Source organism: Rhinoderma darwinii, chromosome 3 (assembly GCF_050947455.1).
Source record: "Rhinoderma darwinii isolate aRhiDar2 chromosome 3, aRhiDar2.hap1, whole genome shotgun sequence".
Lineage (NCBI taxonomy): Eukaryota > Metazoa > Chordata > Amphibia > Anura > Rhinodermatidae > Rhinoderma > Rhinoderma darwinii.
In genome coordinates this window covers 81,445,834-81,460,246 of record NC_134689.1, presented here as the reverse complement: position 1 = coordinate 81,460,246, position 14,413 = coordinate 81,445,834, and the positions used below count along the sequence as shown (strand labels likewise).

General features: G+C 43.7%; 1 protein-coding gene and 2 pseudogenes across 11 annotated transcripts in view; 1 reads left to right on the top strand and 2 right to left on the bottom strand.

The window, feature by feature from the left end:
* Window positions 1-14,413, top strand: part of TENM2 (teneurin transmembrane protein 2) — a 2,339,501-nt gene that overhangs the window by 2,003,274 nt on the left and 321,814 nt on the right. The gene's annotated exons all lie outside the window — the stretch shown is intronic.
* On the bottom strand, window positions 98-919 carry LOC142748508 (DNA (cytosine-5)-methyltransferase 3A pseudogene; annotated as a pseudogene).
* Window positions 13,372-14,229, bottom strand: LOC142748507 (DNA (cytosine-5)-methyltransferase 3A pseudogene; annotated as a pseudogene).

Here is a 14,413-nt window from a genome sequence, read left to right as displayed (position 1 = left end):
ACATGGTTCTGCAATGACATTAGACACTAGTAAATAATTATTTGAGTAGAATGAAGAGACATCAGATGACCAGGACACTCCAGGACCTGCCTAGTTCTTATCGGGAGCTGTGGCTCATTTTGGAGACGTTAGTGTAATAAGGAAATAAATCGAAGACCCTTTCCATCTCTGTGCACAAGAAGACATCCTCCTTCCCACTAATAGTCACCGGGAACTTGTGCTGTTTTCCCTGACAAAGGAAAATGAGGTTGGTGGTTATTGTGCAAATTTTCGGGAACTTTTCAATTCTTCTAGGTTTCCAAAAGTCCTGAAGCTTAATCTTGTCATTTGCTGTAAGAAACAGATGGCTGTTCATGATGGGCAGGTTACCCCAGAAGTATAATTCTTGAGGATTAGTTGATACTGCATTGGCATCAATCTCCAGGAGGTGGGATATAGTTCGCTTGAACATTTTTCCCAAGGCAACAACACTTTCAAACAACCAAAAGAATTTGCGATCTTCACCTGGCTGACTCATGACTTTATTCATCAAACGAGGGATCCCAAAATAGAGTGATCTGGTGCCCACATGGATACCTTTTCAGGCCTAGTTGACCACAAATAGGTCATTACATGGACTACAACCAATGAGCAAATCAAAAGGCTCCAATTCTATTACCTGTTTGCGAACAATGTGCTGCATGTCACCCACATGTTCAATCTCTCCAGGATGTTGCACTCTTCCTATTGCTATAGCGTCCTCACACACCTCCGATGAAGGATATTGTTTAAACTTGATATCAAGTGTTTGTAACACTAGTAAGTCTTTTACAATTCTATCAAAGATTGATCGGACTCTAATTAGCCTCCTCCTTTCTGCAAGTAGTGGAGGGTAAATAGCTTGTGGGTCATAGTCCAAGCAGAGGTTGTTAGACAGCATGTACTGCAGGTGGGTGTGTCAGTGTTCCATTTTGTGCAGTAAGTCATGGACATTCTCCTTTCTACACATATAGCCTCCCTAACTGCCTGAGCTGTACCTGGCCTGACCACCAAGTCTACACAGAAGCATATCTATTTTCTCTGGTAACTCAGCCTGCCTTCCTCATCTACATGATACCCCATTCTTGACCTACAGCTCTTCGGTGGTCTTAGGTTGGTTCTACATGGTTCTCCAATGACAATAGACACTGGTAAAATATTTCTTGAGTGGGGTGAAGTGACGGCGGATGGCCAGGACAATCCAGGACCTATCCAGTTCTTGTCGAGAACTGTGGCTTAGTCTTGAGACATCTGTATAGTGAGGGTGGGCATCAAAGACCCCCTCCATCTCTGTGTAACACAAGATGTCCTACTTCCCGTTCATAGTCACCAGGAACATGTGCTGTTTTCCCTGACACAGGAAAATGTGGTTGGTGGTTATGGTATGGATTTTAGGGAACTTTTCGATTCTTTTAGGTTTCCAATGATGCTTCATCTTATAATTTGCTGTTGCAACCAGAGGCCTGTTCTTGATGGGCAGGTTACCCCAGAACTTTCAGGCTTAATCATCAGCCAACAATGCATCGGGTCTTTGATTCCCACCCTCACTATGCAGATGTCTCAAGACTAAGCCACAGTTCTCGACGCATTGGCACCAATCCCCACTGGGTTAATCTCCAAGAGGTAGGATGTAGTTTGCTGGAACATTTATTTCCAAGACGACAACACTTTCAAACAACCAAAGTAATGGTCGATTTTCACCTGGCTGACGCATGACTTTATTCAGCATACGAGGGATCTCAAAAAATAATGTTCTGGTGCTCCCATAGAGACCTTTCCGGGCCAGGTTGACCACAGATAGGTCATTACATGGACTACAACCAATCAGCAAATCAAAGCCCCAATTCTACTCCCTGTTTGCGGGCAATGTGCTGCACGCCACCCACATGTTCAATCTCTCCAGGATGTCGCACTGTTCGGACTGCTATGGCGTCCTCACACAGCTCCGATGCAGGGTGTTGTTTAATCCTGATACCAAGTATTTTTTAGCATCAGTAAGCCTTTTACAATTCTATCAAAAACTGACAATACTCGAATGTGCTTCCTCCTGTCTGCTGGTAGTAGAGGGTAAATTACTGGTGGGTCATAGTCCAGGAAGTGGATATTGTACAGCAGATACTGCAGGTGGGTGGGTCTGTGTTTCCTTTTTTGCAGTAAGTCATGGACGTTCTCTTTTCTACACATGCAGCAGTTCCACTGGTTTTACTTTTTAGCTGCCTGAGCTGTACCTGGTCCCACCAACAAGTGTGCACAGAAACATCTCCAGGAGCTCCTCTTACTGCTTATAAAAATTTATACCCGGAGCAGCATACTCTGCAGTAACTCAGCCAACATTCCTCTTCTACATTATACCCTCAATCTTGACCTATAGCTCTTCGGTGGTCTTGGGTTGGTGCTACATGGTACTCCAATGACATTAGACACTGTTAAAATATTCCTTGAGTGGGGTGAAGTGACGGCGGATGGCCAGGACAATCCAGGACCTATCCAGTTCTTGTCGGGAACTGTGGCTTAGTCTTGAGACGTCCGTATAGTGAGGGTGGGAATCAAAGACCACCTCCATCTCTGTGTAACACAAGAGGTCCTACTTCCCGTTCATAGTCACCAGGAACATGTGCTGTTTTCCCTGACACAGGAAAATGTGGTTGGTGGTTATGGTATGGATTTTAGGGAACTTTTCGATTCTTCTAGGTTTCCAATGATGCTTCATCTTATAATTTGCTGTAGCAACCAGAGGCCTGTTCTTGATGGGCAGGTTACCCCAGAACTTTCAGGCTTAATCATCAGCCAACAATGCATCGGGTCTTTGATTCCCACCCTCACTATGCAGATGTCTCAAGACTAAGCCACAGTTCTCGACGCATTGGCACCAATCCCCACTGGGTTAATCTCCAAGAGGTAGGATGTAGTTTGCTGGAACATTTATTTCCAAGACGACAACACTTTCAAACAACCAAAGTAATGGTCGATTTTCACCTGGCTGACGCATGACTTTATTCAGCATACGAGGGATCTCAAAAAATAATGTTCTGGTGCTCCCATAGAGACCTTTCCGGGCCAGGTTGACCACAGATAGGTCATTACATGGACTACAACCAATCAGCAAATCAAAGCCCCAATTCTACTCCCTGTTTGCGGGCAATGTGCTGCACGCCACCCACATGTTCAATCTCTCCAGGATGTCGCACTGTTCGGACTGCTATGGCGTCCTCACACAGCTCCGATGCAGGGTGTTGTTTAATCCTGATACCAAGTATTTTTTAGCATCAGTAAGCCTTTTACAATTCTATCAAAAACTGACAATACTCGAATGTGCTTCCTCCTGTCTGCTGGTAGTAGAGGGTAAATTACTGGTGGGTCATAGTCCAGGAAGTGGATATTGTACAGCAGATACTGCAGGTGGGTGGGTCTGTGTTTCCTTTTTTGCAGTAAGTCATGGACGTTCTCTTTTCTACACATGCAGCAGTTCCACTGGTTTTACTTTTTAGCTGCCTGAGCTGTACCTGGTCCCACCAACAAGTGTGCACAGAAACATCTCCAGGAGCTCCTCTTACTGCTTATAAAAATTTATACCCGGAGCAGCATACTCTGCAGTAACTCAGCCAACATTCCTCTTCTACATTATACCCTCAATCTTGACCTATAGCTCTTCGGTGGTCTTGGGTTGGTGCTACATGGTACTCCAATGACATTAGACACTGTTAAAATATTCCTTGAGTGGGGTGAAGTGACGGCGGATGGCCAGGACAATCCAGGACCTATCCAGTTCTTGTCGGGAACTGTGGCTTAGTCTTGAGACGTCCGTATAGTGAGGGTGGGAATCAAAGACCACCTCCATCTCTGTGTAACACAAGAGGTCCTACTTCCCGTTCATAGTCACCAGGAACATGTGCTGTTTTCCCTGACACAGGAAAATGTGGTTGGTGGTTATGGTATGGATTTTAGGGAACTTTTCGATTCTTCTAGGTTTCCAATGATGCTTCATCTTATAATTTGCTGTAGCAACCAGAGGCCTGTTCTTGATGGGCAGGTTACCCCAGAACTTTCAGGCTTAATCATCAGCCAACAATGCATCGGGTCTTTGATTCCCACCCTCACTATGCAGATGTCTCAAGACTAAGCCACAGTTCTCGACGCATTGGCACCAATCCCCACTGGGTTAATCTCCAAGAGGTAGGATGTAGTTTGCTGGAACATTTATTTCCAAGACGACAACACTTTCAAACAACCAAAGTAATGGTCGATTTTCACCTGGCTGACGCATGACTTTATTCAGCATACGAGGGATCTCAAAAAATAATGTTCTGGTGCTCCCATAGAGACCTTTCCGGGCCAGGTTGACCACAGATAGGTCATTACATGGACTACAACCAATCAGCAAATCAAAGCCCCAATTCTACTCCCTGTTTGCGGGCAATGTGCTGCACGCCACCCACATGTTCAATCTCTCCAGGATGTCGCACTGTTCGGACTGCTATGGCGTCCTCACACAGCTCCGATGCAGGGTGTTGTTTAATCCTGATACCAAGTATTTTTTAGCATCAGTAAGCCTTTTACAATTCTATCAAAAACTGACAATACTCGAATGTGCTTCCTCCTGTCTGCTGGTAGTAGAGGGTAAATTACTGGTGGGTCATAGTCCAGGAAGTGGATATTGTACAGCAGATACTGCAGGTGGGTGGGTCTGTGTTTCCTTTTTTGCAGTAAGTCATGGACGTTGTCTTTTCTACACATGCAGCAGTTCCACTGGTTTTACTTTTTAGCTGCCTGAGCTGTACCTGGTCCCACCAACAAGTGTGCACAGAAACATCTCCAGGAGCTCCTCTTACTGCTTATAAAAATTTATACCCGGAGCAGCATACTCTGCAGTAACTTAGCCAACATTCCTCTTCTACATTATACCCTCAATCTTGACCTATAGCTCTTCGGTGGTCTTGGTTTGGTGCTACATGGTACTCCAATGACATTAGACACTGGTAAAATATTCCTTGAGTGGGGTGAAGTGACGGCGGATGGCCAGGACAATCCAGGACCTATCCAGTTCTTGTCGGGAACTGTGGCTTAGTCTTGAGACGTCCGTATAGTGAGGGTGGGAATCAAAGACCCCCTCCATCTCTGTGTAACACAAGATGTCCTACTTCCCGTTCATAGTCACCAGGAACATGTGCTGTTTTCCCTGACACAGGAAAATGTGGTTGGTGGTTATGGTATGGATTTTAGGGAACTTTTTGATTCTTCTAGTTTTCCAATGATGCTTCATCTTATAATTTGCTGTAGCAACAAGAGGCCTGTTCTCGATGGGCAGGTTACCCCAGAACTTTCAGGCTTAATCATCAGCCAACAATGCATCAGGTCTTTGATTCCCACCCTCACTATACAGATGTCTCAAGACTAAGCCACAGTTCTCGACGCATTGGCACCAATCCCCACTGGGTTAATCTCCAAGAGGTAGGATGTAGTTTGCTGGAACATTTATTTCCAAGACGACAACACTTTCAAACAACCAAAGTAATGGTCGATTTTCACCTGGCTGACGTATGACTTTATTCAGCATATGAGGGATTTTAAAAAAGAATTCTTATTTAATGGGGAATACAATTGTTTACTAAAATTTCTACCTGGTACAGCATACTCTGTAGTAACTCAGCCAACCTTCCTCTTGTACAGTATACCCTCAATCTTGACCTATAGCTCTTCAGTGGTCTTGGGTTGATGCTACATGGTTCTGCAATGACATTAGACACTAGTAAATAATTATTTGAGTAGAATGAAGAGACATCAGATGACCAGGACACTCCAGGACCTGCCTAGTTCTTATCGGGAGCTGTGGTTCATTTTGGAGACGTTAGTGTAATAAGGAAAGAAATCAAAGACCCTTTCCGTCTCTGTGCACAAGAAGACATCCTCCTTCCCACTAATAGTCACCGGGAACTTGTGCTGTTTTCCCTGACAAAGGAAAATGAGGTTGATGGTTATTGTGCAAATTTTAGGGAACTTTTCAATTATTCTAGGTTTCCAAAAGTCCTGAAGCTTCATCTTGTCATTTGCTGTAAGAAACAGATGGCTGTTCATGATGGGCAGGTTACCCCAGAAGTATAATTCTTGAGGATTAGTTGACACTGCATTGGCATCAATCTCCAGGAGGTGGGATGTAGTTCGCTGGAACATTTTTCCCAAGGCAACAGCACTTTCAAACAACCAAAAGAATTTGCGATCTTCTCCTGGCTGACTCATGACTTTATTCATCAAACGAGGGATCCCAAAATAGAGTGATCTGGTGCCCACATGGATACCTTTCCAGGCCTAGTTGACCACAAATAGGTCATTACATGGACTGCAACCAATGAGCAAATCAAAAGGCTCCAATTCTATTACCTGTTTGCGAACAATGTGCTGCATGTCACCCACATGTTCAATCTCTCCAGGATGTTGCACTCTTCCTATTGCTATAGCGTCCTCACACACCTCCGATGAAGGATATTGTTTAAATTTGATATCAAGTGTTTGTAACACTACTAAGTCTTTTACAATTCTATCAAAGATTGATCGGACTCTAATTAGCCTCCTCCTTTCTGCAAGTAGTGGAGGGTAAATAGCTTGTGGGTCATAGTCCAAGCAGAGGTTGTTAGACAGCATGTACTGCAGGTGGGTGTGTCAGTGTTCCATTTTGTGCAGTAAGTCATGGACATTCTCCTTTCTACACATATAGCCTCCCTAACTGCCTGAGCTGTACCTGGCCTGACCACCAAGTCTACACAGAAGCATATCTATTTTCTCTGGTAACTCAGCCTGCCTTCCTCATCTACATGATACCCCATTCTTGACCTACAGCTCTTCGGTGGTCTTAGGTTGGTTCTACATGGTTCTCCAATGACAATAGACACTGGTAAAATATTTCTTGAGTGGGGTGAAGTGACGGCGGATGGCCAGGACAATCCAGGACCTATCCAGTTCTTGTTGAGAACTGTGGCTTAATCTTGAGACATCTGTATAGTGAGGGTGGGAATCAAAGACCCCCTCCATCTCTGTGTAACACAAGATGTCCTACTTCCCGTTCATAGTCACCAGGAACATGTGCTGTTTTCCCTGACACAGGAAAATGTGGTTGGTGGTTATGGTATGGATTTTAGGGAACTTTTCGATTCTTCTAGGTTTCCAATGATGCTTCATCTTATAATTTGCTGTAGCAACCAGAGGCCTGTTCTTGATGGGCAGGTTACCCCAGAACTTTCAGGCTTAATCATCAGCCAACAATGCATCGGGTCTTTGATTCCCACCCTCACTATACAGATGTCTCAAGACTAAGCCACAGTTCTCGACGCATTGGCACCAATCCCCACTGGGTTAATCTCCAAGAGGTAGGATGTAGTTTGCTGGAACATTTATTTCCAAGACGACAACACTTTCAAACAACCAAAGTAATGGTCGATTTTCACCTGGCTGACGCATGACTTTATTCAGCATACGAGGGATCTCAAAAAAGAATTCTTATTTAATGGGGAATACAATTGTTTACTAAAATTTCTACCTGGAACAGCATACTCTGTAGTAACTCAGCCAACCTTCCTCTTGTACAGTATACCCTCAATCTTGACCTATAGCTCTTCAGTGGTCTTGGGTTGATGCTACATGGTTCTGCAATGACATTAGACACTAGTAAATAATTATTTGAGTAGAATGAAGAGACATCAGATGACCAGGACACTCCACGACCTGCCTAGTTCTTATCGGGAGCTGTGGCTCATTTTGGAGACGTTAGTGTAATAAGGAAATAAATCAAAGACCCTTTCCATCTCTGTGCACAAGAAGACATCCTCCTTCCCACTAATAGTCACCGGGAACTTGTGCTGTTTTCCCTGACAAAGGAAAATGAGGTTGGTGGTTATTGTGCAAATTTTCGGGAACTTTTCAATTCTTCTAGGTTTCGAAAAGTCCTGAAGCTTCATCTTGTCATTTGCTGTAAGAAACAGATGGCTGTTCATGATGGGCCGGTTACCCCAGAAGTATAATTCTTGAGGATTAGTTGACACTGCATTGGCATCAATCTCCAGGAGGTGGGATATAGTTCGCTGGAACATTTTTCCCAAGGCAACAACACTTTCAAACAACCAAAAGAATTTGCGATCTTCACCTGGCTGACTCATGACTTTATTCATCAAACGAGGGATCCCAAAATAGAGTGATCTGGTGCCCACATGGATACCTTTCCAGGCCAAGTTGACCACAAATAGGTCATTACATGGACTACAACCAATGAGCAAATCAAAAGGCTCCAATTCTATTACCTGTTTGCAAACAATGTGCTGCATGTCACCCACATGTTCAATCTCTCCAGGATGTTGCACTCTTCCTATTGCTATAGCGTCCTCACACACCTCCGATGAAGGATATTGTTTAAATTTGATATCAAGTGTTTGTAACACTAGTAAGTCTTTTACAATTCTATCAAAGATTGATCGGACTCTAATTAGCCTCCTCCTTTCTGCAAGTAGTGGAGGGTAAATAGCTTGTGGGTCATAGTCCAAGCAGAGGTTGTTAGACAGCATGTACTGCAGGTGGGTGTGTCAGTGTTCCATTTTGTGCAGTAAGTCATGGACATTCTCCTTTCTACACATATAGCCTCCCTAACTGCCTGAGCTGTACCTGGCCTGACCACCAAGTCTACACAGAAGCATATCTATTTTCTCTGGTAACTCAGCCTGCCTTCCTCATCTACATGATACCCCATTCTTGACCTACAGCTCTTCGGTGGTCTTAGGTTGGTTCTACATGGTTCTCCAATGACAATAGACACTGGTAAAATATTTCTTGAGTGGGGTGAAGTGACGGCGGATGGCCAGGACAATCCAGGACCTATCCAGTTCTTGTCGAGAACTGTGGCTTAGTCTTGAGAAATCTGTATAGTGAGGGTGGGAGTCAAAGACCCCCTCAATCTCTGTGTAACACAAGATGTCCTACTTCCCGTTCATAGTCACCAGGAACATGTGCTGTTTTCCCTGACACAGGAAAATGTGGTTGGTGGTTATGGTATGGATTTTAGGGAACTTTTTGATTCTTCTAGTTTTCCAATGATGCTTCATCTTATAATTTGCTGTAGCAACAAGAGGCCTGTTCTTGATGGGCAGGTTACCCCAGAACTTTCAGGCTTAATGATCAGCCAACAATGCATTGGCACCAATCCCCACTGGGTTTATCTGCAAGAGGTAGGATGTAGTTTGCTGGAACATTTATTTCCAAGACGACAACACTTTCAAACAACCAAAGTAATGGTCGATTTTCACCTGGCTGACGTATGACTTTATTCAGCATACGAGGGATCTCAAAAAAGAATTCTTATTTAATTGGGAATACAATTGTTTACTAAAATTTCTACCTGGAACAGCATACTCTGTAGTAACTCAGCCAACCTTCCTCTTGTACAGTATACCCTCAATCTTGACCTATAGCTCTTCAGTGGTCTTGGGTTGATGCTACATGGTTCTGCAATGACATTAGACACTAGTAAATAATTATTTGAGTAGAATGAAGAGACATCAGATGACCAGGACACTCCAGGACCTGCCTAGTTCTTATCGGGAGCTGTGGTTCATTTTGGAGACGTTAGTGTAATAAGGAAAGAAATCAAAGACCCTTTCCATCTCTGTGCACAAGAAGACATCCTCCTTCCCACTAATAGTCACCGGGAACTTGTGCTGTTTTCCCTGACAAAGGAAAATGAGGTTGATGGTTATTGTGCAAATTTTAGGGAACTTTTCAATTCTTCTAGGTTTCCAAAAGTCCTGAAGCTTCATCTTGTCATTTGCTGTAAGAAACAGATGGCTGTTCATGATGGGCCGGTTACCCCAGAAGTATAATTCTTGAGGATTAGTTGACACTGCATTGGCATCAATCTCCAGGAGGTGGGATGTAGTTCGCTGGAACATTTTTCCCAAGGCAACAGCACTTTCAAACAACCAAAAGAATTTGCGATCTTCACCTGGCTGACTCATGACTTTATTCATCAAACGAGGGATCCCAAAATAGAGTGATCTGGTGCCCACATGGATACCTTTCCAGGCCTAGTTGACCACAAATAGGTCATTACATGGACTGCAACCAATGAGCAAATCAAAAGGCTCCAATTCTATTACCTGTTTGCGAACAATGTGCTGCATGTCACCCACATGTTCAATCTCTCCAGGATGTTGCACTCTTCCTATTGCTATAGCGTCCTCACACACCTCCGATGAAGGATATTGTTTAAATTTGATATCAAGTGTTTGTAACACTACTAAGTCTTTTACAATTCTATCAAAGATTGATCGGACTCTAATTAGCCTCCTCCTTTCTGCAAGTAGTGGAGGGTAAATAGCTTGTGGGTCATAGTCCAAGCAGAGGTTGTTAGACAGCATGTACTGCAGGTGGGTGTGTCAGTGTTCCATTTTGTGCAGTAAGTCATGGACATTCTCCTTTCTACACATATAGCCTCCCTAACTGCCTGAGCTGTACCTGGCCTGACCACCAAGTCTACACAGAAGCATATCTATTTTCTCTGGTAACTCAGCCTGCCTTCCTCATCTACATGATACCCCATTCTTGACCTACAGCTCTTCGGTGGTCTTAGGTTGGTTCTACATAGTTCTCCAATGACAATAGACACTGGTAAAATATTTCTTGAGTGGGGTGAAGTGACGGCGGATGGCCAGGACAATCCAGGACCTATCCAGTTCTTGTCGAGAACTGTGGCTTAGTCTTGAGACATCTGTATAGTGAGGGTGGGAATCAAAGACCCCCTCCATCTCTGTGTAACACAAGATGTCCTACTTCCCGTTCATAGTCACCAGGAACATGTGCTGTTTTCCCTGACACAGGAAAATGTGGTTGGTGGTTATGGTATGGATTTTAGGGAACTTTTCGATTCTTCTAGGTTTCCAATGATGCTTCATCTTATAATTTGCTGTAGCAACCAGAGGCCTGTTCTTGATGGGCAGGTTACCCCAGAACTTTCAGGCTTAATCATCAGCCAACAATGCATCGGGTCTTTGATTCCCACCCTCACTATACAGATGTCTCAAGACTAAGCCACAGTTCTCGACGCATTGGCACCAATCCCCACTGGGTTAATCTCCAAGAGGTAGGATGTAGTTTGCTGGAACATTTATTTCCAAGACGACAACACTTTCAAACAACCAAAGTAATGGTCGATTTTCACCTGCCTGACGCATGACTTTATTCAGCATACGAGGGATCTCAAAAAAGAATTCTTATTTAATGGGGAATACAATTGTTTACTAAAATTTCTACCTGGAACAGCATACTCTGTAGTAACTCAGCCAACCTTCCTCTTGTACAGTATACCCTCAATCTTGACCTATAGCTCTTCAGTGGTCTTGGGTTGATGCTACATGGTTCTGCAATGACATTAGACACTAGTAAATAATTATTTGAGTAGAATGAAGAGACATCAGATGACCAGGACACTCCAGGACCTGCCTAGTTCTTATCGGGAGCTGTGGCTCATTTTGGAGACGTTAGTGTAATAAGGAAATAAATCAAAGACCCTTTCCATCTCTGTGCACAAGAAGACATCCTCCTTCCCACTAATAGTCACCGGGAACTTGTGCTGTTTTCCCTGACAAAGGAAAATGAGGTTGGTGGTTATTGTGCAAATTTTCGGGAACTTTTCAATTCTTCTAGGTTTCGAAAAGTCCTGAAGCTTCATCTTGTCATTTGCTGTAAGAAACAGATGGCTGTTCATGATGGGCCGGTTACCCCAGAAGTATAATTCTTGAGGATTAGTTGACACTGCATTGGCATCAATCTCCAGGAGGTGGGATGTAGTTCGCTGGAACATTTTTCCCAAGGCAACAGCACTTTCAAACAACCAAAAGAATTTGCGATCTTCACCTGGCTGACTCATGACTTTATTCATCAAACGAGGGATCCCAAAATAGAGTGATCTGGTGCCCACATGGATACCTTTCCAGGCCTAGTTGACCACAAATAGGTCATTACATGGACTGCAACCAATGAGCAAATCAAAAGGCTCCAATTCTATTACCTGTTTGCGAACAATGTGCTGCATGTCACCCACATGTTCAATCTCTCCAGGATGTTGCACTCTTCCTATTGCTATAGCGTCCTCACACACCTCCGATGAAGGATATTGTTTAAATTTGATATCAAGTGTTTGTAACACTACTAAGTCTTTTACAATTCTATCAAAGATTGATCGGACTCTAATTAGCCTCCTCCTTTCTGCAAGTAGTGGAGGGTAAATAGCTTGTGGGTCATAGTCCAAGCAGAGGTTGTTAGACAGCATGTACTGCAGGTGGGTGTGTCAGTGTTCCATTTTGTGCAGTAAGTCATGGACATTCTCCTTTCTACACTTATAGCCTCCCTAACTGCCTGAGCTGTACCTAGCCTGACCACCAAGTCTACACAGAAGCATATCTATTTTCTCTGGTAACTCAGCCTGCCTTCCTCATCTACATGATACCCCATTCTTGACCTACAGCTCTTCGGTGGTCTTAGGTTGGTTCTACATGGTTCTCCAATGACAATAGACACTGGTAAACTATTTCTTGAGTGGGGTGAAGTGACGGCGGATGGCCAGGAAAATACAGGACCTATCCAGTTCTTGTCGAGAACTGTGGCTTAGTCTTGAGACATCTGTATAGTGAGGGTGGGAATCAAAGACCCCCTCCATCTCTGTGTAACACAAGATGTCCTACTTCCCGTTCATAGTCACCAGGAACATGTGCTGTTTTCCCTGACACAGGAAAATGTGGTTGGTGGTTATGGTATGGATTTTAGGGAACTTTTCGATTCTTCTAGGTTTCCAATGATGCTTCATCTTATAATTTGCTGTAGCAACCAGAGACCTGTTCTTGATGGGCAGGTTACCCCAGAACTTTCAGGCTTAATCATCAGCCAACAATGCATCGGGTCTTTGATTCCCACCCTCACTATACAGATGTCTCAAGACTAAGCCACAGTTCTCGACGCATTGGCACCAATCCCCACTGGGTTAATCTCCAAGAGGTAGGATGTAGTTTGCTGGAACATTTATTTCCAAGACGACAACACTTTCAAACAACCAAAGTAATGGTCGATTTTCACCTGGCTGACGCATGACTTTATTCAGCATACGAGGGATCTCAAAAAAGAATTCTTATTTAATGGGGAATACAATTGTTTACTAAAATTTCTACCTGGAACAGCATACTCTGTAGTAACTCAGCCAACCTTCCTCTTGTACAGTATACCCTCAATCTTGACCTATAGCTCTTCAGTGGTCTTGGGTTGATGCTACATGGTTCTGCAATGACATTAGACACTAGTAAATAATTATTTGAGTAGAATGAAGAGACATCAGATGACCAGGACACTCCAGGACCTGCCTAGTTCTTATCGGGAGCTGTGGCTCATTTTGGAGACGTTAGTGTAATAAGGAAATAAATCAAAGACCCTTTCCATCTCTGTGCACAAGAAGACATCCTCCTTCCCACTAATAGTCACCGGGAACTTGTGCTGTTTTCCCTGACAAAGGAAAATGAGGTTGGTGGTTATTGTGCAAATTTTCGGGAACTTTTCAATTCTTCTAGGTTTCGAAAAGTCCTGAAGCTTCATCTTGTCATTTGCTGTAAGAAACAGATGGCTGTTCATGATGGGCCGGTTACCCCAGAAGTATAATTCTTGAGGATTAGTTGACACTGCATTGGCATCAATCTCCAGGAGGTGGGATATAGTTCGCTGGAACATTTTTCCCAAGGCAACAACACTTTCAAACAACCAAAAGAATTTGCGATCTTCACCTGGCTGACTCATGAATTTATTCATCAAACGAGGGATCCCAAAATAGAGTGATCTGGTGCCCACATGGATACCTTTCCAGGCCTAGTTGACCACAAATAGGTCATTACATGGACTACAACCAATGAGCAAATCAAAAGGCTCCAATTCTATTACCTGTTTGCGAATAATGTGCTGCATGTCACCCACATGTTCAATCTCTCCAGGATGTTGCACTCTTCCTATTGCTATAGCGTCCTCACACACCTCCGATGAAGGATATTGTTTAAATTTGATATCAAGTGTTTGTAACACTAGTAAGTCTTTTACAATTCTATCAAAGATTGATCGGACTCTAATTAGCCTCCTCCTTTCTGCAAGTAGTGGAGGGTAAATAGCTTGTGGGTCATAGTCCAAGCAGAGGTTGTTAGACAGCATGTACTGCAGGTGGGTGTGTCAGTGTTCCATTTTGTGCAGTAAGTCATGGACATTCTCCTTTCTACACATATAGCCTCCCTAACTGCCTGAGCTGTACCTGGCCTGACCACCAAGTCTACACAGAAGCATATCTATTTTCTCTGGTAACTCAGCCTGCCTTCCTCATCTACATGATACCCCATTC